Source organism: Bos indicus, chromosome 5 (assembly GCF_029378745.1).
Source record: "Bos indicus isolate NIAB-ARS_2022 breed Sahiwal x Tharparkar chromosome 5, NIAB-ARS_B.indTharparkar_mat_pri_1.0, whole genome shotgun sequence".
NCBI classification, from domain to species: domain Eukaryota; kingdom Metazoa; phylum Chordata; class Mammalia; order Artiodactyla; family Bovidae; genus Bos; species Bos indicus.
In genome coordinates this window covers 95,699,906-95,724,999 of record NC_091764.1, presented here as the reverse complement: position 1 = coordinate 95,724,999, position 25,094 = coordinate 95,699,906, and the positions used below count along the sequence as shown (strand labels likewise).

Sequence of the window (25,094 nt, the reverse complement as noted above, 5' to 3'; positions counted from 1 at the left end):
CAGAAATTTTAAGTTATTTATTTATTTATTTTTGGCTACTAACTTCTCACAGAGGCTTTATAATGCCGTGTCATTCAACTTTCTCCATGTCCAGATATTGGCTGTAACTGCTTGATTTTTTTCTTTGTTTGTTTGTTTCTGTTCTAATGCAGATAGGTCCTAAGCATGGTATGTGTTCACTCAGTCGTGTCCAACTCTCTGTGACCCCGTGGACTGTAGCCCACCAGGCTTCTCTGTTCATGGGATTCTCTAGGCAAGAATACTGGAGTGGGTGGCCACTTCCTTCTCCACTAAGCATGGTAGATTATTTGCAAAAATGGCTACAAAGCCTCTTACCCTTATATGCTCATGACTTTGCCATTCTTTCTAGTGAGAGATGGCATCTATTCCCCTGCTCTTGGGTCTGGGCTGACCTTGTGATTTGCTTTGAACAGTAGAATGCAGCAACGTGACATAGTGGAACTTCCAAGCCCAGGCCTCAAGATGCCTCTTGGAACATGGTGATGCCATGTGAAAGAGCGTGGCTCTCTTGCTTGAGAATTAAGGGCTATGGGGAGAGAGTTCCAGCTAAATGCCAATGCTGAATGGCAGGTGAATGAAGCCCCCTTGTACTATCCAGCCCTATTCAAGCCTCTAGGAGACTGAACCACACAAGTGATTCTAGATGACACCAGTAGAAGTAGACAACTAAGCTCATCCCAAATTGCTGATCCAGAAAATAAGGAGTGAATAAAAACTGTTGTTGTTTTAAGCCATGAAGTGTGGGGGTGATTTGTTATGCAGAGTATACATAACTGATAAATAAGGGATGAGAGATTTCATGGCCATCATTTTGAGGAGGCAGTGGAGATTCCCCAAAGATTGGGAACTACATTTAATGCCTCAGGGAATGATGAGTTTCCACCATTCTTGCTATATCAATTTCCCAGGCTTATTTCAGAGTAATGCTCATGCATACTCAGTCATGTCTGACTCTTTGTGACCCCATGGACTGTGGCCTGCCAGGCTCCTCTGTCCTTGTAATTTTCTAGGCAAGAATACTGGAGTGAGTTGCCATTCCCTTCTCCAGGGGATCTTCCTGACCCAGGGATCAAACCTGCATCTCCTGCCATTGGCAGGTGAATTTTTTACCACTGAGCCACCGTGGAAGCTCTAATAGATAAATAGCATTGCCTATTATATTAAGTTCTCACAGACCTGCTCAAGCTCTCCATAGGAGTGATCTCTGGTAGCAACTTTCTGTTGCTTGACTATTCGCCATCAGCCATAACTAATTTATCCATGAATGAATATCCAAGAACAGATACTATTACAAGTTGGGCAAGTTTATCTCTCCTTGGTGAGTCTGAAATACTGAATGGAAATCTAGAGACTAGAAACCTTTGAGAACTAAGTATCTTTAATAGTATGGCTCTGGAACAAAGGCTCAGACTACTCTGAGGTCCCCAGAGACACACCGTCCCCCACCCTTCCTAAAGAAATGGCTGTTCAACTCTTCATTAGACTCTGTGACATATTTTAGTATTCATCCAATAAACCCCCTTTCTCACATAAGCTTCCTTGAGTTGGTTTTTTTGCCTGGCTGCTGAAAAAAGTAAGTCTAAATGCAAGTCCCAATCCCCGCTTTAGCAGAGTGGAAGCTCAAGGCTGGGGTTCCTGTGGGTTTCTCAGGGGGTCTTGCACCTCTCCCTGCTCATCTACTGTGTGGGAGATAGAAGGAAGCAGATGCCTAGGAAAATAACCTCATAGTATAGTGAGATCAGGGGAGCTGGTATCTTACCTTTCTCCCCGGTTCCACCTACTGCTCAGATCAGTGCTGACATCAGATACAAGCAAGTCTCTGTCAATAATAATTTCACTGATGAAAGCTCTCCCTGTCCCAATCACTACATGCTCCTATCACATGGACATCAACCCTGTGCTGTCCAGTTCACCCTTGGTGATGGCAGTAGGAAGAAGCAAGTGTAGATGATGACATCTGCAACTAGTTTCTCAGGAAACTGGGTTTTTGGTAGTCTGTGGTGCCAGGTACAAAGTCTTTCTCCACTGCCCACCTGGGCAGCTCAGACCATTGTATTCCCTTATTCCCTGTGGCCTCTGTAAATTACTATAATATACTAATTTTATTTAAGAAATCTTAGTTAAAAGAGCAGGGATCTTACATAATTACCACAATTCAGGGCCCAGAAAAAAAGACCGCAGGTTACACAGTCATTTTGTATTATATTTGTTCAGGGAAAGGTGAATGCTGCCAAACAGCTCCTGAGGGCATCTTGTTTTCAGTAAGAGCTCACACAGTCACGTGGCTAAATTTCACCTATTTCATTCAGGACAAGTCTGGGAATTGATTCAGTTTTGTTACTGAAAAGGGAAAATGGTCTTAGTAAATGTCCAGCAAATAAGGGTTACCAAACTCTACAATATCATGACAATTTTTGCAAAGGCTAAATCAAGGATAAAAGTTAGGCATCCTGTGGGCAGATGTCCTAGTACCTGGGTCTCTTTTTGATTCTCTGAAAAATACGAATAAGGTCTTCGAGTGAATTTAAACCTGAGGAAGTTGGTATCTTTTAGTAAACAGTTTTGGGCTTCTCCGATGGCTCAGTGGGTATAGAACCTGCCTGCAGTGCTGGAGATGCAGGAGGCACGGATTCAATCCTTGGGTCAGGGAGGATCCCCTGGAGAAGGAAATAGCAACCCACTCTAGTCTTCTTGCCTGAAAAATCTCATGGACAGAGAAGCCTGGCAGGCTACAGTCCAAAGGGCTGCAAAGAATTGGATATGACTGAGCACATACACACAGAGTTAACAGTTTCAGGTTGTGGTCTACAGATTAGTGATTATTCATGTTTGTATAAAAGCAAAATCCTTGGTTCTTGATCATATTCAAATCTCGTCCTCCATTTTCAGAAACCAAAGAGTTGAGGTTTCAACAAAAGTTAGTGGTCTGAAGAAACAAGTCAATTGATTCCAGTTTCTTGTGACTTGGAAAAGGAAAAAAGGGACAGAATTATACAATGTAAAAATGGAGATGATGTCTTAATCCCACTCTATAAATACAAACTTGCCTAGGTTGTTCTAGTTTTAGTAATCCTAGAGAAAACACATTGTGTATGTAAAACCTCTATTCAAGTTAAAAAACAAAATTTTTTTTTTTTAAATCCCTAAACTAAAGCTTTAGTTTAATCTAAACTAAAGTTAGAACCACTTCCTTAGAAAGGAGTAATTACCTACTGGTAGGACCTTGTGTACTGAGTATGTAAGCATCTGTGCTTGAGTACAAAGAGTACATAGATACCAAGATGATGCCAAGAAAGGAGTGTATTTGGCCACTGGCAACTGCCATTTTTTCAACAAACTATACTCATGACCTATGAGTCATTTTTCTTTCATTCACTCACTCCTTCACTCATTCACTCCTTTGCTCACTCATTCATTCACTGGTATGAATGCAGTGATGACTGTAATGTACTAGGTAGGCACTGTGATAAACGCTAGAGAGGAAGAGAATTTTTATAAAATCCAGCTCCCAGCTTCAAGAAGTTTACACTCTGATCTTGGAAATTCTCCATTCTCTTATCTTTTGCATCCAACTGTGAAAATCAATATAAACTTCTTTTCTTTTCATCTCTTCCTTGCCTCCACCGTGATTAATCATTACTTGATGACTGAATGGTTATAGTTGTTTCCTGTTTGGAATTCCTACATTTAGCCTTTTCTTTTTCTGCAAATTCTTTATACCACTGCCTAATTCATCTTTGAGACCTCATGGACTATACAGGCCATGGAATTCTCCAGGCCAGAATACTGGAGTGGTTAGCTTTTCCTTTGCCAGGAGATCTTTCCAATGCAGGGATCGAACCCAGGTCTCCCACATTGCAGGCAGCCAGGTGAATCAAGCTGAAATCGAGATTGCCAGAAATATCAATAACCTCAGATATGCAGATGACACCACCCTTATGGCAGAAAGTGAATAACTAAAGAGCCTCTTGATGGAAGTGAAAGAGGAGAGTGAAAAAGTTGGCTTAAAACTCAATACTCAAAAAAACTAAGATCATGGCATCCAGTCCCATCACTTCATGGCAAATGGATGGAGAAACAATGGAAACAGTGACAGACTTTGTTTTTTGTGGCTCCAAAATCACTGCAGATGGTGACTGCAGCCATGAAATTAAAAGATGCTTGCTCCTTGGAAGAAAAGCTATGACCAACTTAGACAGCATATTAAAAAGCAGAGACATTACTTTGTCAACAAAGGTCCATCTAGTCAAAACTATGGTTTTTCCAGTAGTCATGTATGGATGTGAGAGTTGGACTATAAAGAAGCTGAGCACCAAAGAACTGATGCTTTTGAACTATCATGTTGGAGGAGACTCTTGAGAGTCCCTTGGACAGCAAGAAGATCCAACCAGTCCTAAAAGAAATCAGTCCTGAATATTCATTGGAAGGACTGATGCTGAAGCTGAAACTCCAATACTTTGGCCACCTGATGTAAAGAACTGACTCATTTGAAAAGACCCTGATGCTGGGAAAGATTGACGGCAGGAGGAGAAGGGGATGATAGAGGATGAGATCATTTGATGGCATCACCAACTTGATGAACATGAGTTTGAGCAAGCTCTGGGAGTTGGTGATGGACAGGGAAGCCTGGCGTACTGCAGTCCATGGGGTCGCAGAGCCACGCATGACTGAGTCTCTGATCTGACTGACTGGGCTTCCCTGGTGGTTAGTTGGTAAAGAATCTGCCTGCATGCAGGAGATGTGGGTTCATTCCCTGGATCAAGAAGACTCCCCGGAGAAGGAAATGGCAACCCACTCCACTATTCTTGCCTGAGAAATCCTATGAACAGAGAACCTTGGCAGGATACAGTCCATGGGGTCGCAAGAGTCAAACACCATTTAGCAACTAAACCACCTCCACTGAAGGCTCACTATGTGCCAGGAACTGTGCTAAAGACTTTCTGTGCATTACATCATTTACTCTGCATGACAAACCTTTAAGGCAAGAATTATTATCTTCATTTTATAAAATAGAAAAATAATGCTAAGAGGTGATCACTAACTTTCCCAAGGTCACATAGAAAGTACGGAGATGACCAACTCCAAAGCCCCCACTCTTTTTTTCCCCTAAGTATTTGCTTTATAAAATTTATTTATTTGACTGTGCTGGGTCTTAGTTGTAGCATGCAGGATCTTAGATCTTCATTGCTGCCTGTGGGAACTTTTGGTTGAGGCATGTGGGATCTAGTTCCCTGACCAGGGAGTGAATCCAGGCGCCCTGCATTGAGAGCATGGAGTCTTAACCACTGGACCTCCAGTAAAGTCCCTCAAATGCCATGCCCTTAACCACTACCTTGAACTACCATTCTGCTCCTGAGTCAGTTTCAACCCTGTGCAAGCACCTTTGCTCCCACTGGGTCCCCTACATGATACTGTCCTTCTCCTGCCTTCCAAGCCCTACTGACACTCATTCAAAGCAAAGTTTAAATCCCCTCTCCTCAGTGAATTCTTCCTAGAGCACACTAGTCTGTGTGGACCTCTTCATCCTCTGAGTTCTAACAGGGTGTATTTCTACCACTCATTTGGCACTGAGATGTCCCATATCATATTTTATAGAAATATCTCATATGTCTCAGGTGCTATGCTGTGCTTAGTGGCTCAACTTAGTCATGTCCAACTCTTTGCCACCCCATGGAGTGCAACCCTCCGGGCTCCTCTGTTCATGGGGAATTCTCCTGGCAAGAATACTGGAGTGGGTTGCCATGCCCTCCTTCAGGGGATTTTCCTGACTCAGGGATTGAATCCAGATCTTCCGCATTGTGGGTGGATTCTTTACATCTGAGTCACCAGGGAAGCCCATGTCTCAGGTACAGCAATTAAAATCCCTTGGAAGCACATGATCTGCAAGATACTTAATAAATACATGTTGCTTTTGTGGTATGTACACTTAATTGGTGGTGATGGTAGTTTAGTCACTAAGTCGTGTCCATCTCTTGTGACCATGTGGACTGCAGCCCTCCAGGCTCCTCTGTCCATGGAATTCTCCAGGCAAGAATACTGCAGTGGGTTGCCATTTCCTTCTCCAGGGGATATTCCAACCCAGGGATTGAACCCAGGTCTCCCACACTGTACGCAGATTCTTTACCAACTGAGCTACAAGGGAAGCTTGTGTGAGAAATTAAGAGCTTGGACAGTAAACAGTGATGGAAGCCTGTCACTTAGTATGAATGGTAACAAGGCACATGCCATTCTCTTGTCATGGTGGATGGAAAAGGGTGATGTTGGAAGTGCTGCATCTCCCTGCCCCAGCATGCCATAAGGAACAGGAAGTTATAGGGGAATCATAAGGGTGCCCCAAATCTTGCCTGAGTAGTCAGACAAAGAAGTATTTTGAAAATCCTTGACCTGATCCTTTGTTTGAATAAGATTTAAATGGAACTTAAGTCCCAGAGCCTTGCCAAGTTCCAGGGTAGAAATGATGAACTTCCCAAACATTTGGCAGCAAGGTAGTCTGGCTAAGACTGGGTGGTGTAGATGCTGAGGACCCCCACCCTCTCCTCAAGATACAAGAAGTTATTTTAATTCTAGTCTAATCTAAGCCACATGGAGCATCCACAGACCTCTTCAGCCCCCAACCATGTCCTTCCACACTGAGCCCCTCCCCACCCAGTACATGGCAGGATGTGATGACCACCCCATGTGTCATACCTGGAGTCTAGCCAGAGAGAGACTGCCAACTGGATGATAATCTCCAGTGGGAAAGTCTGGCTGCAGGCAACCTGTGACTGACCGCTCGATATCATTATTTCCTTTGGGAATCAGTAGCAGAGCAGGGTCCATGCCTTCACTTCTTTGCTAAGGATAAAATGCCACCTCCCTCAACAATGGATGATTCTCAGCAGAGCCTCAGATGCCTTCAAGTAAGCATCATAATGTTCGAGGGAAGAGAAGAAACGGAAGAACTTGTGACATGATGGACGCACATTCTCTGGAAAAGAACTGATAGTATGCTATGCTTGGAATTAGCCTTTCCCATTTTTAAAGGGGGGTTTCATAAGTTTCCATATAACTTCAGCCTCTCGTCAACCCTAGGAGATGTTGCAGGCAGCTGTAAGCATCCTCCATTGTTCACACATGGTAGCAGCAGCCCAGAGCCTAGTCGGAGGTCCCGCTGCTGGTGACAGGCAGCACCAGGGCTAGACCCTCAGTGCCGCTCACCCTTCCTCTAGTGCCCTGCCCGACTCAGCACACTGTTCTTCCCCCTGAAGGGACTGGAATATACAATTTCTTGGTTTGATTTGGTTGGCTTGGCTTTTTTGGTTTGTTTGTTTTGTTTTGTTTTTGCTTCCATTCCTGTTTTGACTTTGTTCACTTTCTTTCCCTTCCTTCCGACTTTCACTTCTCTCTCCCTCCCCACAACCCCTACGCTCTCAGATGCTGCCTCACTGGCCAGCCAACCTCCCATCTTTAGAGCCAACATTTGAAGCCTGCAGATTACAGAGCCGTGTCCTCAAGCTGCCTGTTGCTCCTTCTCTTGGTTAGATGATTATTTTTTAATGGAGGAGGGGTGTTAGAGAGGAAGAAGAAAGAGGTGAATAATTACTGGAATGAACAGCGATTGGTGCTCACCTAACAATGTCACTGAGACCTCAAATCATCTCAGTCTAACTCTTCAGGTTTATGATGGACAAAGTTAGGGGTCAAAACCCCAGGGTTAGATGCTTCCATTATTTTGAGATAGCTGACTGGTCAACATCTTGTTGTTGTTGTTCTGTTGCTAAGTTCTGTCCAACTCTTTGTGACCCCATAGACTGCAGCACACCAGACTTCCCTGTCCTTTACCATCTCCTGGAGTTTCCTCAAACTCACACTCATTGAGTCAATGATGCCATCCAACCATCTCATCCTCTGTCACCTCCTTCTGCTTTTGCCCTCAATCTTGGCATATAATAATCAAAAAGACTCTAAACAGAGATCTCGAGTGAGAATCCCCCTCGCTGACTGCTAACTTGTGAATGAGAGACACCAAAGAGGGGGCAGGATGTGCTGGGAGCTGTCAGTCTGGCCTCTTACTGGCATTAAATTCACACAAAGCACAAATGAGCAGTGAAGAGAGAGCAAGGAGAATCAGAGGGCTATGTTGTCATTCTACTCAGAGGGAAAAGTGTTCTGAAATTGTGGAAGGGAAGGTCCCACTCTGGGCCTCTCTTTATTCCACAACAAAACTGGGCAACTCTCACCATGACACACTCTTCCACTGAGCTCACTCAGGGAGGCAGCGACTTAGACCTCCAGTGCTTCTCCCATAATAAAGATTTTACCAGCTGCATGGAACGTTGCTGTGGAATCCAGCTATGGCTGTCAGGCTAATAAGAGAGAAGATTCCCTGTTGTGAATCGAGTAAATAAACATGCCTAGGAAACACCATGGCAGCAGATAACACTGAGAAGAGAAATGAGAATTGGTACTATTTTTAGTGCTAGCATTCTGATTCTAATTGTACTTGAAGAGCAACTAGCATGAACAATATAAAGGCAAAGTTAATTTCAGATCCTGAGCTTGCCGCACCATTCTTGGATGATTTGAAACTCAATGTGATCTACAGTCATTTTTCAGCTATGAGACAAGGAAACTCGGAGATGGCTAAGTAGCTGCTGGGAGGCTCATGGGTAAATGGGAGTTGAGTATATCTCATATCATGTACCCCATTCTCCCTTATATGCTAACATTTCCTGAAGACTTCTAATGTGCTAGGTAACACATCAATTGCTCTCATGAGAATTATCTCATTTAATTATTACAACAACCTGTGTGGTGGGTACTGTTATTGCTTCCATCAGATAGAAGCCATACAGCTTGCAAGGACAGAGGTAACTTTGAACCCAGTCTTCTGACTCTAGAGCCAAATCATTGCACTATTGTAGGTAAAGAAAGGAGATGGGACTTCCCTGGTGTCCAATGGTTTAAAATCCACCTGCCAATGTAGGGGACATTGGTTTGATCCCTGGTCAGGGAAGATTCCACCTGCTCAGGGGCAATTAAGCCCACATATCCAACTTTAGAGTCTATGTGCCATGACTAAGACCTGAGGCAGTAAAAAATAAATAAATAAATATTTTTTAAAAAGAAAGGAGATAACTCATCCTTCTACTTTCTGTCCTTTGATGAGAAAAAGAATCACGTCCCACTACCAGCACTGACCTGCATGTGTGTGCATGCTCGGTCGCTTCAGTTGGGTCTGACTCTTTGTGACACTATGGACTGTAGCCCACCAGGCTCCTCTGTCCATGGGAATCTCCAGGCAAGAATACTGGAGTGGGTTGCCAGTGGTCTCCTCTAGGGGATCTTCCCTAGCCATGGATCGAACTCACATCTCTTATATCTCCTGCATTGGAAGGGGGATTCTTTACCACTAGTGCCACCTGACTTGCACACCCATCACTAGTGACAGCACCTATGGTTGCTGCCCCAGTGATGCAGAAAAAAAATGGCGGTATGCCTTCCCAACACAGCTGGAGCACCACTCCCCATGGATCTGCACAGGGGGGACCCTCTCCCCCACTCAGTCCAAGCCTCATGACAGAGCTACTCTTCTGTCTCTTCCCAGATCAGAACTCTTAGAAGCAGACACTCAGGTCCAGCTTTGACTCACTGCTCTCTTACCATCATCCAGGGAAGCAGAATGGAAGGCAGTCACTTCCACAACTCAACATCGCTCAGTGTCTCCTTTCTTTTCCTGCCACGGAGCTACAAAGTAGCCAGGTTCAGACTCACTAAATGCATATATGAAAACAACTTTCATTCCTATACACTGTACCAAATGCTGAGCTTACAAGATCGGTGAAGTGAGGAACAAATTTGTCCCACATTATGTGACACTCTGAGTAGTAAAGTACTAGGTATACATGTGCATGGCAATATCTACAGATGGAGCTCATTGTTAAAAAATGAAGGTCTTCAGACTAAAGAAAGATGAAAATCAAACCAAGTTGCAAGGATAGGATTAAGAGGAGAAATCCCCATTAACTGGAAAACATAGCATGCCTGCTAACTGACCACAGGGTCCAGAGATATGGTGGTCAGTTCAGTTGCTCAGTTGTGTCTGACTCCTTGAAACCCCATAGACTACAGCATGCCAGGCTTCCCTGTCCATCACCAACTCCCAGAGCTTACTCAGACTCATGACAATCAAGTTTGTGATCTTGATGTGGTGGTACTGATGTCATTTCCAAGTTTATGGAAATATTTCTTAGAGAATGCTTTATCAGTTCAGTTCAGTCGCTCAGTCGTGTCCGACTCTTTGCGGTCCCATGAATCGCCGCATGCCAGGCCTCCCTGTCCATCACTAGCTCTCGGAGTTCACTCAGACTCATGTCCATCGACTCAGTGATGCCATCCAGCCATCTCATCCTCTGTCATCCCCTTCTCCTCATGCCCCCTATCCCTCCCAGTATCAGAGTCTTTCCAATGAGTCAACTCTTCCCATCAGGTGGCCAAAGCATTAGAGTTTCAGCTTTAGCATCATTCCTTCCAAAGAAATCCCAGGGCTCATCTCCTGCAGAATGGACGGGTTGGATCTCCTTGCAGTCCAAGGGACTCTCAAGAGTCTTCTCCAACACCACAGTTCAATAGCATCAATTCTTCGGCGCTCAGCCTTCTTCACTGTCCAACTCTCACATCCACACATGACCACTGGAAAAACCATAGCCTTGACTAGATGGACCTTTGTTGGCAAAGTAATGTTTCTGCTTTTCAATATGCTATCTATGTTGGTCATAACTTTCCTTCCAAGGAGTAAGCATCTTTTAATTTAATGGCTGCAGTCACCATCTGCAGAGATTTTGGAGCCCAAAAAAATAAAGTCTGACACTGTTTCCACTGTTTCTTCATCTATTTCCCATGCAGTGGTGGGACCAGATGCCATGATCTTCGTTTTCTGAATATTGAGCTTTAAGCCAACTTTTTCACTCTCCTCTTTCACTTTCATCAAGAGGCTTTTTAGTTCCTCTTCACTTTCTGGCATAAGGGTGGTGTCATCTGCATATCTGAGGTTATTGATATTTCTCCCAGCAATATTGATTCCAGCTTGTGCTTCTTCCAGTCCAGCGTTTCTCATGATGTACTCTGCATGTAAGTTAAATAAACAGGGTGACAATATACAGCCTTGATGTACTCCTTTTCCTATTTGGAACCAGTCTATTGTCCCATGTCCAGTTCTAACTGTTGCTTCCTGACCTGCATATAGGTTTCTCAAGAGGCAGGTCAGGTGATCTGGTATTCCCATCTCTTTCAGAATTTTCCACAGTTTATTGTGATTCACACAGTCAAAGGCTTTGGCATAGTCAATAAAGCAGAAATAGATGTTTTCCTGGAACTCTCTTGCTTTTTCCATGATCCAGCGGATGTTGGCAATTTGATCTCTGGTTCCTCTGCCTTTTCTAAAACCAGCTTGAACATCAGGAAGTTCACGGTTCACATATTGCTGAAGCCTGGCTTGGAGAATTTTGAGCATTACTTTACTAGCATGTGAGATGAGTGCAATTGTGCAGTAGTTTGAGCATTCTTTGGCACTGCCTTTCTTTGGGATTGGAATGAAAACTGACCTTTTCCAGTCCTGTGGCCACTGCTGAGTATTCCAAATTTGCTGGCATATTGAGTGCAGCACTTTCACAGCATCATCTTTTAGGACTTGAAATAGCTCAACTGGAATTCCATCACCTCCACTAGCTTTGTTCGTAGTGATGCTTTCTAAGGCCCCCTTGACTTCACATTCCAGAATGTCTGGCTCAAGGTCAGTGATCACATTATTGTGATTATCTTGGTCATGAAGCTCTATTTTGTACAGTTCTTCTGTGTATTCTTGCCACCTCTTCTTAATATCTTCTGCTTCTGTTAGGTCCATACAATTTCTGTCCTTTATCGAGGCCATCTTTTCATGAAATGTTCCTTTGGTATCTCTAATTTTCTTGAAGAGATCTCTAGTCTTTCCCATTCTGTTGTTTCCCTCTATTTCTTTGCATTGATCACTGAGGAAGGCTTTCTTATCTCTCCTTGGTATTCTTTGAACTCTGCCTTCAGATGCTTGTATCTTTCCTTTTCTCCTTTGCTTTTTGCTTCTCTTCTTTTCACAGCTATTTGTAAGGCCTCCCCAGACAGCCATTTTGCTTTTTTGCATTTCTTTTCCATGGGGATGGTCTTAATTCCTGTCTCTTGTACAATGTCACGAACTTCATTCCCTAGTTCATCAGGCATTCTATCTATCAGATCTAGGCCCTTAAATCTATTTCTCACTTCCACTGTATAATCATAAGGAATTTGATTTAGGTCATACCTGAATGGTCTAGTGGTTTTGCCAACTTTATTCAATTTAAATCTGAATTTGGCAATAAGGAGTTCATGATCTGAGCCACAGTCAGCTCCTGGTCTTGTTTTTGTTGACTGTATGGAGCTTCTCCATCTTTGGCTGCAAACAACATAATCAATCTGTTTTCATTGTTGACCATCTGGTGATGTCCATGTGTAGAGTCTTCTCTTGTGTTGTTGGAAGAGGGTGTTTTTTTATGACCAGTGCATTTTCTTGGCAAAACTCTATTAGTCTTTGCCCTGCTTCATTCCATATTCCAAGGCCAAATTTGCCTGTTCCTCCAGGTATTTCTTGACTTTCTACTTTTGCATTCCAGTCCCCTATAATGAAACGGACATCTTTTTTGGGTGTTAGTTCTAAAAGGTCTTGTAGGTCTTTGTAGAACCGTTCAACTTCAGCTTCTTCAGCGTTACTAGTTGGGGCATAGACTTGGATTACTGTGATATTGAATGGTTTGCCTTGGAAACAAACAGAGATCATTCTGTCGTTTTGAGATTGCATCCACGTACTGCATTTTGGACTCTTTTGTTGACCATGATGGCTACTCCATTTCTTCTGAGAGATTCCTGTCCGCAGTAGTAGATATAATGATCATGTGAGTTAAATTCACCCGTTCCAGTCCATTTGAGTTCGCTGATTCCTAGAATGTCAACATTCATTGTTGCCTGACCACTTCCAATTTGCCTTGATTCACGGACCTGACATTCCAGGTTCCTATGCAATATTGCTCTTTACAGCATTGGACCTTGCTTCTATCATCAGTCACATCCACATTGTTTTTGCTTTGGTTCCATCCCTTTATTCTTTCTGGAGTTATTTCTCTACTCATCTCCAGTAGCATATTGGGCACCTACTGACCTGGGGAGTTCCTCTTTCAGTATCCTATCATTTTGCATTTCCATACTGTTCATGAGGTTCTCAAGGCAAGAATACTGAGGTGATTTGCCATTCCCTTCTCCAGTGGACCACATTCTGTCACATCTCTCCACCATGACCTGCCTGTCTTGGGTGGCCCCACAGGCATGGCTTAGTTTCATTGAGTTAGACAAGGCTGTGGTCCTAGTGTGATTAGATTGACTAGTTTTCTGTGAGTATGGTTTTAGTATGTCTGCCCTCTGATGCCCTCTTGCAATACCTACTGTCTTACTTGGTTTTCTCTTACCTTGGATGTGGGGTATCTCTTCATGGCTGCTCCAGCAAAGCGCAGCCACTGCTCCTTACTTTGGACGAGGGGTATCTTCTCACCGCTGCCCTTCCTGACCTTCAACGTGGAATAGCTCTTCTAGGCCCTCCTGTGCCCGAGCAGCCACCACTCCTTGGACGTGGGGTTGGTCCTCCTGGCCGTGGCCCCTGGCTTCGGGCGTGGGGTTGCTCCTCCCAGCCACCATCCCTGGCCTCGGGTGTGCGACAGCTCCTCCTGGCCGCCGCCCCTGACCTCAGACACAGGGTAGCTCTTCTCGGCCGTTCCTGCGCCGTCGCAGCCTGGCACTTTCCGCCACTGCCCCTGACCTCAGACGTTGGGTAACTCCTCTTGGCCACACCTAAGTGCACCGGTCGCAGCTGCCCGCGCCTAAGTGTGCCAGTCGCGGGAGTTAATGGGACAACAGTTTTGTCTTTAAGGAAGAGTCTTGTACAGATAACTTGGCTAGAATACATTTGTATCATTTTAAGAGTTTTTTGCTTCCCTGGTGGCTCAGATAGTAAAGAATCTGCCTGCAATGCAGGAGACCCAGGTTTGATTCCTCAGTCAGGAAGAGTCCCTGGAGAAGAAAATGGCTATCACTCCAGTATTCTTGCCAGGAGAATCCCATGGAAAGAGGAGTCTGACAGGCTACAGTCCAAGGGGTCACAAAGAGTCAAACGTGACTGAGTGACTAACACTTTCACGTTCAAGAGTTTTTCAGTTCCAAATGAGACAAGAGCCAACTCAAACTAGCTTGGATAAAAAGGGCCCTTGTTAGTTAAGTAACAGGCCTAGAGCTGGCTTCTGGCACAGACTAGCCCAAGAGCCAAGCTCCATCACCAGAGCCTGTTCTCTCGCCACACTGCATTTCTCCTTCCTTCATATTGCTTTCCTTTTTGGTGTCCATTTGGTGGCAGAAAGGATGATCAGCACTTTGTGGAATCCTACACTCTGTGGAGCTGGAGGAGAGTTTGAAGGATAAATGTTCTGGGCTCCACTCTGATTGACCTGACTTGTTTCAAGGACTCATTCTTGATCACATTGCTATGAATTTGAGTGTGTCCTTTGGCCAAGTTGAATCACATGCCTGCCTTCCATAATGGCTGTGAGAGGAAGAGAACAGAAATTCAAGGAATTATTTCCAAAAGAAGGGGGAAAGAAGGCCTACGATCAACAGATGTCCTCTATAGCCATAACACAGAAGTCCTTGTGTTCTTTTATTAAAAGTATTCAGTGTCAACACATAAAGCACTCGACTGTGAGTATGCTTAAGTTTCCCCCCACAAGTAGCATCTCGTTACTGTTGTTCAGTTGCTCAGTCAGGTCCGACTCTTTGGGACCCCAAGGACTGCAGCACACCAAGCTCCCTTGTCCTTTGCTATCTCCAAGAGTTTGCTCAAATTCATGTCCATTGAGTCTGTGATGCCATGCAACCATCTCATCCTCTGCCTCTCCCTTCTCATTTTGCCCTCAATCTTTCCCAGCATCAGGGTTTCTTCCAATGAGTTGGCTCTTTGGATCAGGTGGCCAAAGTATTGGAGCTTTAACTTCGGCAACAGTCCTTCCAATGAATATTCAGAGTTGATTTCCTTTAAGATTAACTGGTTTGATCTCTTTGCAGTAGATTAAATGTAGCATTTTAGATGGACCTAAAATATTGGCACATATTTTAAAGCTTTAGCTTCCCATTGGTATGAACATGATTGCAAAGCTTATACAGATCTAAAATTAAAATCAAAGATCAAGTCCAAAGAATCTTGTATTTCTATCTCAGATTGACCTCTGAGTCATAAAATGTTATCCTGATAAATTCAAGTAAACTTTCTATACTATTTTTCCACTAGGTATTGTGCAAGGGGATTGGTTTGGGGGGAGAAGACAGGGAAAGATTTTATGGTTGCTCAGTAACCAGAGAACAATTACCTGGAAGCATTTAGCCCATATCCTATTAGAAGCAAGGACCACTGTTTGGTATGGTTCTATGAACATGGTCGAGAAGAGCTGACTTACCCATATTTGCCTGTTCTTTGCTAGATCAAAAGACATTTTTTGTTTATAAAGAGGGGGAGTTGGACTGTCACTGTAGATGATATAGTGAACAACAAAAATAGAGCAAAGAGGGAAAAACAGAGAGTGTGATCCTTAACACCACCCCCCCCATGCCTTTATTTGTATCAATATTCCTGTGGATAGCTCACTCTCCTTCTGCCTCAGGCAGGAGAACTACTTAGAAAGTAGAATTGGTTATGCTATCCCTGCAAATCTCTGCTGCTGCTTGTCTATTTTTTGTTTTTAATTTTTTTAAAAAGGCAGTGGTAAGAGAACCAAGGAATAAGAGAATATACTCATTTCTTACTGGCCCTTGGCCTTTCTTAAGTCCATGTTTTGTTTTGTTTTGTTTTGTTTGACCCCATCCATGGCAGCTGTTTTCAGTCGCCCAACTGAGTCTGAATTTTAAGGAAACGTGCTATCCTCTTCCTATTCAGTTTAGGATAATTGTTGCCCAGGCAAATCATTATAATTAAATTCAATTTAAAAGTGAGAACCCACCTGCAACCATATGTTAAATCTGCCTTTGGGTAAAGAAGTTGGTATTGTCACTTTGTATTTAAAGTAAAGTTGGGTAATGGTAAGATTCTCAGTGGTGATGGTTAAAGAGATTTGCTTCTTTTTTAAATGATTAATTGCAATTCACCTGTATCTGAAAGGATATTACTTGATTCTTAGGAAAACATTTTCATTAAACAGAACTACCATTGAGCAGGCTTCTATCAAGTGGATTTGGTATTGATGCAGAAAAATAAATTGAAATAAGATGCTTTCATTAGATATGTGAAATGAAACTGAAACATAGGAGGCTCCTATATAAAACATGCAGTATCGTTTGGCTGCCCAGTGTCCTTTCCATTTCCTAAGAGTGTTCTGAAATTCTTCTGAAAAAAACATTTCTCATTCAGAGTTTGGAAGAATTAGATCCTCCCAAACTAAGAGCTAGGCTTCCCTGGTGGCTCAGAGGTTAAAGCGTCTGCCTGCAATGCGGGAGACCTGGATTCGATCCCTGGGTCAGGAAGATCCCCTAGAGAAGGAAATGGCAACCCACTCCAGTATTCTTGCCTGGAGAATCCCATGGATGGAGGAGTCTGGTGGGCTACAGTCCACGGGGTCACAAAGAGTTGGACACGACTGACTGAGCGACTTAACTTAAACCAAGAGCTGGTGTTACTTAAGCCAGTCAGATTAAGCCAATCATCCTAACCCCATTCCTCTGGCCATTGTAACCTGACTAGGAATCAGAGTCAGTAAGATGCTATGTTGGAACTTATGGGAAGAAAAGAATTCCTCTCTCTTCTTCAAGAGTTACTTAAAGAGATATTTTTCTCTAGAATGTATAGTTTAAAGATGCAAGATTTACAACTGTGATGCCATTTTGCAAGCTGGGAGGAAAACCCAGAGTGGTTAGGGCCCTCTAAACATGAAGCTTTTACCTAGGAAGGCAGAGCAATGTGATTGCCTTGGTGACATCATTGAAGCCATTAGACCAAGCTTGTGCTACCTCTGATTTCTCAGCCATGTGAACCCACCTTTATGCTTCAGCTAATTTAGGTTGACTTTTCTGTCATTTGCACCCATGAGAATCCTGGAGGAGTGAGGCAAAAGTCAGACGACCTCCAATCTGTGATAGGGTAGAAAAAATGCCAGTGCCAGTGCCTGGGACAGTGCATTAGAGCAGGAGTTCCTGGGTCTGGGTAATCATCTGAATCACCAGGAAACTTAGCAAAAATACATGTGATGGGCTTCCCTGGGGGTCTGGTGGTTAAGAATCTGCCTGCCAATGCAGGGGAACACAAGTTTGGCCCCTGGTCCTGGAAGATTTCAAATGCTGTGGAGCAACAAAGCCCATGTGCCACAGCTACTGAGCCACTCACAGAACTACTGGAGCCCCCACGCCCTAGAGCCCTTACCCTGCAACAAGAGAAGCTACCGCAATAAGAAGCCCATGCATTGAAATTATAGTAGCCCCCACTTGCCACAGCTTCATTGCACAGCAATGAACACTCAGTGCAGCCAAAAATTAATTAAATAAATAAATCTTTTTTTTTTTAATTTTATTTTATTTTTAAACTTTACAATATTGTATTAGTTTTGCCAAATATCGAAATGAATCCGCCACAGGTATACCCGCGTTCCCCATCCTGAACCCTCCTCCCTCCTCCCCCCCCCACCACCCTCCCTCTGGGTCGTCCCAGTGCACCAGCCCCAAGCATCCAGTATTGTGCATCGAACCTGGACTGGCGACTCGTTTCATACATGATATTATACATGTTTCAATGCTATTCTCCCAAATCTCCCCACCCTCTCCCTCTCCCACAGAGTCCATAAGAATGATCTATACATCGGTGTCTCTTTTGCTGTCTTGTACACAGGGTTATTGTTACCATCTTTCTAAATTCCATATATATGTGTTAGTATACTGTATTGGTGTTTTTCTTTCTGGCTTACTTCACTCTGTATAATAGGTTCCAGTTTTATCCATCTCATTAGAACTGATTCAAATGTATTCTTTTTAATGGCTGAGTAATACTCCATTGTGCATATGTACCACAGCTTTCTTATCCATTCATCTGCTGATGGGCATCTAGGTTGCTTCCATGTCCTGGCTGTTATAAACAGTGCTGCGATGAACATTGGGGTACACGTGTCTCTTTCCCTTCTGGTTTCCTCAGTGTGTATGCCCAGCAGTGGGATTGCTGGATCATAAGGCAGTTCTATTTCCAGTTTTTTAAGGAATCTCCACACTGTTCTCCATAGTGGCTGTACTAGTTTGCTAAATAAATCTTTTTAAAAAATATGCATGAAAACTTGAAGATCAATGATTTTAGGAAATTAGTTTTTAAAAATAAGTGAATTGCTAAAGAGAACTAAGATAAACATAATTAATGAACTGTGTCTAAAAGAGGAAGGAGAGAACGATGGAAGATATGGACAAATTTTCATTCTCTTATTCAACTAATATCTATTTAAAGTCATTTAATGGCAAAGTACGGTGATAGAACTTGATAGAGATGATTACAAAGCTGTGTGAGAAAAATACGTCCGCACAAAGAATTTTTTTTAATGCAATAGGAAAGCTAAACATGTATGCTCCAAAGTCCACTGCAATTCAGTACAAGGCAAATGCTGAGAAGTTATTTCTATAGTCTTTAGCAGCTTACCAAGCATATTCACACTCATTATATCATTTGATTCTCACAACAACTCTTTGAGATAGGCAGTGGCACTTCCGTATCTGGCATAAAGAAACTGAGACTCAGAGCACACAAAGATAAATATAAATGAATGTCGCAGTGGCATTATTTGAAAGAGAAGAAAACTAGAAACTGCATAAATAGCCAGGAATAGCGGAGAGGCTAAATACATTATGTCTCTCCGTACAAGGGACTGGTAGGCAGCTGGTAAAGATAATAAGACAGGGCTTCCTTGGTGGCTCAGTTATAAAGAATCTGCCTGCCAATGCATAAGACATGGGTTTGATCCCTGATCTGGTAAGATCCCATATGCTGTGGAGCAACTAAGCCTGTGTGTCACAGCTATTTAGCCTGTGCTCTAGAGCCCAGAAACCACAACTACTGAGGCAATGAGCTGCAGCTACTGAAGCCTGAGTGCCCTAGAGCCTGAGCTCAGCAGCAGGAGAAGCCCTCGCATCACAACTAAAGAGTAGGCCCTAGTCACTGCAACTAGAGAAAACCCCTCAAAAGTAGTGAAGACCTAGCACAGCTAATAAATAAATTCAGAAAATAATTAAAATTATTTTTTAAAAAAGAAATATCTTTTAAAAATGTTAATAAAAATGAATTATCATTAAGGATCTGAAGCAAACTTTTTTATCACAAAAAAATGTTTTAATCTTCTCATATACTCTGTTCACTTATTCAATAACTATTTATAACTTGGCAAGTATTCTGGAAGGAACCAAGGACATAACAGTCAGTGATAAAACCACTGCTGACTAATAATATTAAAAATATATGACATGTGTCCAGTGTACATGCCAAGTGAGTTACAACAGTTTTTTGCTTACAGAGGTGATGAGAGCTGCCTGGGCTATTCCAGCTGAGAAGTGAAATAGTGGACTTCTTAGTTGTAATTCTTGCCTGGAGAATTCCATGGACAGAGGAGCCTGGGGGGCCCCAGTCCATGGGGTCACAAAGTGTCAGGCACAACTGAACGACTCACATACTAGCTGTAACAGGCAACATTCAAATCTGGTTTGGTTGTCTCTAGAGCCCGAGTTCTTAACCACAGAGCTATCGGGCTCTTCTGGCAGACAATGTTTGTTAAAGTACAAGTGTGACAAATGAAATAGTAAGTAAATCTAAGGCACCCAAACTTGCAGGTGGTCAGAGGAGACCATCATGGCCACGACATTTTAGCTGAATAAGAGTTAGCTAAGGAAAGCTGGAGTAATTGAGGAGATTGTGCAGAGAAGTAGAGGAAAAGTAGGGGCAAGATGCAGAGAAACTAAAAAACAAACAACAACACACCGCCACCCCCACACACGCACACACAAAGACAAAACAAAATTTGCATGGCTAAAATCAAGTGGTGGGAGGATGGAGAAAGGGCAAATTGTAAGATGCAGGCTTACTGATGAGCTTTATTAATAACGCAGAGCTGGATCTAACTGCAAAGGCTCGTAATCCTACCACCGAAACACAGATTTCCTATGTTTGAAGAAAATTCTTAACAGAAGTAGAAATGAGGAGTGGAAAATCTTACTTATATAGAGTAGATTTTTAAATATTTGTTACAATTTGTAATATTGTTTAAGACTCGTACGATGAGAGAAACTGAGGCTCAGGTAAGTTGAGTAACTTGTTGAAAGTCATATGGTGACAGAATCAAAAGCATTCTTACACATCCCTAATGTTCTTTTCAATAAATGACAATGAATTCAAAAGAAAGTTAGGAAAGTGAACTTTCCTGGTAGTCCAGTGGTTAAGACTTCGCCTTCCAATGCAGGAGGCTTGAGTTTGACCCATGGTCAGGGAACTAAGATCTCACATGCCACACAGTATGGTCAAAAAAAAAAAAAAGGTTAGAAAGGGAAGACTGGGGTTTGGGAAAGACTGTGTTAAGGAAGAGGTATTTGGTGTCATACCTCAAAGGACAGAAAAAAGTTAAAAGGCGGAGATAACGAGAAAACATTTTTGGCAAAGAGACTCTTAAGTGCAGGGGCAGGTTCCAGGTTATTTAGATCAACTATATAAGTATACATATAGCATGAGTATAAGGTGATTCAGAGATGTTACAGGGCCCGAGAGCTTTATAAACACTGTATGGGGTTTGGGAATTGGAAATAATTAATAATACATTAATAGCCTTCAGAGAAGCCAGATGAGATTAAGCCATCTTAGTTTGAGGATGGACAATGACTAGCTGTGATTTCCAGAATAAGTAGTTACTTCCCAAAAATATGATTCAAAATCTATCTGGGTTTATTTGCAGGGAAACTTGTGTTCAGCCCAGTTAAAAAATGATGTTTCACCTGTATAGCGTTTAAAAGAATCTTTGGTGCTCTGAAAACTGAGAAGCATCCTGACATTATCCTTCTCATCAGTTATTTAGCAACAATCTTAGCTGTTCTGGGATGCTTATTTCCAGAGCATTCTGGCCCATAATAGTAACCTCTCGCCTACACTATGTAATATATTAAGGAAAGATAAATCGTAGGTCTAAGGGTTGTTTGGGAGCAGGATGTCACAGTCTACCAGCACTGTTTACTAATTGGATTTAAGATTTGTACTTGGTTTTGATGCAGCCAGGCAAGTTTGACAATTAAGTGGTCCTGAAATCTGGAAGTCGGCTTTGCTTCTCTTTTCCTGGCTCTCAAGAGCTTCCTCCCCTCCCCAGGTTGGGTGGGAGTGTACAGACAGAAGTCTCAGATGAGCACCCAGCTCATGGACACACTGCTCATCATCTTTGTCTTCTCCTGCCTCTTATTCTCAGGTTTCCCTGGTGGCTCAGCAGTGAAGAATCCACCTGCAATGCAGGAGCCACAGGAGATGCGGGTTCTATCCCTGGGTCAGGAAGATCCCTTGGAGGAGGCCTTGGCAAGCCACTCCAGTATTCTTGCCTGGAGAATCCTATAGACAGAGGAGCCTGGCTGGCTACAGTCTATAAGGTCATGAAGAACTGGACATGACTGAAGTGACTTAGCACCCACACACACGCCAGAGTAACCTGGGTTCTGGTCTACAGGATAGACAAGGACAAGAGACTGAAGGCAGAAATGGAAAAACTGGGTAAAAAATTAAAAAGAAGAAGGAAACATTAAAAATCAGCTGGTTGACCACCAAAAACTAGAAAATAGGCAAGAAGAAAAATTGAAGAATAACAACAGATGTGCTGTGCTGTGCTTAGTTCCTCAGTCGTGTCCAACTCTTTGAGAGCCCATGGACTGCAGCCTGCTGGGCTCCTCTGTCCATGAGGATTCTCCAAGCAAGAATACTGGAGTGGGTTGCCATGCCCTCCACCAGGGGATCTTCCCAACCCAGGGATTGAACCCAGGTCTCCCGCAAAGATGGCTTGAATGAAATCCTTGTTTGCAATTGGCGTTTGTTTTACTGCTCAAGTGGGAATCTTCAAGTCCATATTTGATGGTAGAATGGTGACATGGGTCTCCTCCGACTCTGCTTTCCTTCATCTGAGGACTACCTCAAGGGAGTCTGTTGGAGGCTGACACCATAGACTGTTCCACCATCTTCCTGTGTATTCTCTGCACCATGTCATTGGACAGAACATCCAGAAAATCTCAGCCTTGCCCTTTCACAAGCTGCCACCAAGCACACAGGTGGATTTCTTGGCCCTCTGCCTCCTTCTGGCAAGTTCTTTAGAAATCTAGAAGAACCCTATAATTCTCATTCTTTTTAGACGTTCAAATCAGACTGGCAACTATTTTATAGCAAGAATCATAGGCAGCCTTAGCAAATAGCCACTTTCTAGTTTTGAGTTATTTCTAGATGCTTTGGATATGATTCCAATGAGAATGGCATCCAACAAACAAGATGATGCTTTTAGTTACAGATTATTTTTTTAAAACTAGTGTGTTGATTAGATAAATTCAGGTAATGTTTGTGTAATGAGAAACAAAATCTTGTTTTGCTCATATAAATAATTCCTGCAGGAATGACTCTCGAGTATGTGCTGTCTGCTATGCATCATGGAAGTTGACTCTCCATGAGCATTTAGAAATCCAGAAGAAAACCGTAGCTTCTGTAACTTTTAATTGGAACTGTTTATTGTGGTTTTTTCCCAAGCCAAATATATGACCTGCAATCAGTAAAGAGGCCAAAATTTCAGCTATTTCATCTACAAGAAGAAATCTGTTTTGTTTTGATATATTTCTAGGTACATGTTTTTAGTCATCTGAGCATAAGGGTGAACAGTGCCCACAAAGGAGTAATGTTTTAACCATTATTGTTTTAACTTTTATTTTATTTATTTATTATTATTATTTTATTATATTAAACCATAATGTTTTAACTATTATTTTACCAAGCATGCATGCTAAGTCACTTCAGTTGTGTTCAACTCTTTGCAACCCTATGGACTGTAGCCCTCCAAGCTCTTCTGTCCATGGGATTCTCCAGGCAAGAACACTGGAGTGGATTGCCATGCCTTTCTCCAGGGGATCTTCCAGACCCAGGAACTGAACCCATGTCTCTTATGTCTCCTGCATTGGCAAGCAGGGTCTTTACCACTAGCACCACCTGGGAAGCCCATTATTTTTACCATGCCTGCTCAGATTGTAGAGTTGTCCTATTATAGGAATTGAGAAGCATGAGGGGAAAGGGATGACTCATATGAGTATTAAAGATGACAATCCTCAGCAGTTCCCTTCATACCCCAGTACAATCTATTGGATTCTTGGGAAGGCATTCTTAGTCCTCCCTGGAGGCATTTCATAGTTATACGTGGTCAATCTTGGGCTTCCTTTTAGTTACAATGGCCTTCAGTTCCTACCATGTTTCTTGTAGGTGCCATTCTTATACCATGATCTTCCTCTCCTTTCTGAGAGAGTTTTGTAGGGCTTTATATTTAAGTTTCAGTTCAGTTCAGTTCAGTCATTCAGTCCTGTCCAACTCTTTTAGACCCCATGAATTGCAGCATGCCAGGCCGTCCTGTCCATCACCGACACCCAGAGTTCACTCAAACTCACGTCCATTGAGTCGGTGATGCCATCCAGCCATCTCATCCTCTGTCATCCCCTTCTCGTCCTGCCCCCAATCCCTCCCAGCATGAGAGTCTTTTCCAATGAGTCAACATTTTTGACGGGTCATGGTAGAGAGAGGTCTGACAGAATGTGGCCCACTGGAGAAGGGGATGGCAAACCACCTCAGTATTCTTGCATTGAGAACCCCATGAACAATATGAAAAGGCAAAATGATAGGATACTGAAAGAGGAACTCCCCAGGTCAGTAGGTGCCCAATATGCTACTGGAGATGAGTGGAGAAATAACTCCAGAAAGAATGAAGGGATGCAGCCAAAGTAAAAACAATACCCAGTTGTGGATGTGACTGATGATAGAAGCAAGGTCCCATGCTGTAAAAAGCAATATTGCACAGGAACCTGGAATGTCAGGTCCATGAATCAAGGCAAATTGGAAGTGGTCAAACAGGAGATGGCAAGAGTGAATGTTGACATTCTAGCAATCAGCGAACAAAAATGGACTGGAATTGGTGAATTTAACTCACATGACCAGTATATCTACTACTCTGGGCAGGAATCCCTCAGAAGAAATGGAGTAGCCATCATGGTCAACAAAAGAGTCCGAAATGCAGTACTTCGATGCAATCGAAAAACAACAGAATGATCTCTGTTCATTTTTAAGGCAAACCATTCAATATCACAGTAATCCAAGTCTATGCCCCAACCAGTAATGCTGAAGAAGCTGAAGTTGAATGGTTCTATGAAGACCTACAAGACCTTTTAGAACTAACACCCAAAAAAGATGTCCTTTTCATTATAGAGAACTGGAAGGCAAAAGTAGGAAGTCAAGAAATACCTGGAGTAACAGGCAAATTTGGCCTTGGAGTACAGAATGAAGCAGGGCAAAGACTAATAGAGTTTTGCCAAAAGAACGCACTGGTCATAGCAAACACCATCTTCCAACAACACAAGAGAAGACTCTACACATGGACATCACCAGATGGTCAACACCGAAATCAGACTGATTATATTCTTTGCAGCCATAGATAGAGAAGCTCTATATATAGCAAAAACAAGACCAGAAGCTGACTGTAGCTCAGATCATGAACTCCTTATTGGCAAATTCAGACTGAAATTGAAGAAAGTAGGGAAAACCACTAGACTATTCAGGTATGACCTAAACCAAATTCCTTATGATTATACAGTGGAAGTGAGAAATAGATTTAAGGGACTAGATCTGATAGATAGAGTGCCTGATGAACTATGGACGGAGGTTCATGACATTGTACAGGAGACAGGGATCAAGACCATCCCCATGGAAAAGAAATGCAAAAAAG

General features: G+C 42.8%; 1 pseudogene; it reads left to right on the top strand.

Moving 5' to 3' along the window:
• LOC109558563 (calcium load-activated calcium channel-like) overlaps positions 1–22,478 on the top strand; it is a 119,927-nt pseudogene extending 97,449 nt beyond the window's left edge.
• The last annotated feature ends 2,616 nt before the right edge of the window (positions 22,479–25,094 follow it).